The sequence below is a fragment of the Gekko japonicus genome, unplaced genomic scaffold (genome assembly GCF_001447785.1).
Source record: "Gekko japonicus isolate JY-2015 unplaced genomic scaffold, Gekko_japonicus_V1.1 scaffold1319, whole genome shotgun sequence".
NCBI lineage: Eukaryota > Metazoa > Chordata > Lepidosauria > Squamata > Gekkonidae > Gekko > Gekko japonicus.
In genome coordinates this window covers 345214-345949 of record NW_015160251.1, presented here as the reverse complement: position 1 = coordinate 345949, position 736 = coordinate 345214, and positions in this window count along the sequence as shown.

Genomic DNA, 736 nt, shown 5'->3' with positions numbered 1-736 from the left:
AAACGCCCCAGCCCAGCCGGTGTCCTCCTTCCCAGCGCCGCAGTGCGAACCCGGGCAGGATTCCCCGCCGGGCGCGGCCGGGAGAGAAGCGGGTGGTCCCGCGAGTCCTCCCGGCGCGCCCCCGTCGCTTTGGGAAGGCGCCCCGTGGTCCGTTCCTCAGGAGGGCGAGGGCTGCGCACACGGAGGGCCATAAAGAATCAAGCGGAGGATTTATTCCTTCATTAAACTGATGATCCGTACATGGAGCCAATTAACGTTATGAGTCTGGCGAACATCGACGTGTGGAAGAGGTGAGCGGCAATGAGGAACAGTCACCTTGGTCCGGGGAAGGGAGGGAGGGAGGGAGGGGGGGACTCCTCTTCGGCCGGCGGGGGGACATGAGCCACGTGCCCAAGCGGGACGGATCCGCGGCGAATGTGACGCCTCGGGAAACGCATTTGGCTGCCATACGGGCGACAGCGAAAGAGAACCCGGGTCTGGGTTTGAGTCCGGCCCTCCGAACGCGGCGGGGAAGGAAAGCGAGACCGGGAGAGGGGGTGGGAGGCGGTTCCGTGCCTTCCAGTGGGAGACAGAAAGGCCCCCCCACCCTCCCCCGAAACGGTCCCAGTGGCACCAGCCGAATTCGCACTGACGCCCGCGGTCCTACTTCAAGCAGGGCCCCGCCGCCTCCCGCCGCCTCCCGCCGCCTCGCCCCCGGTTCTCCGCTCTCCGCGGCCCTGGGGGGGGGGCCCTCCCT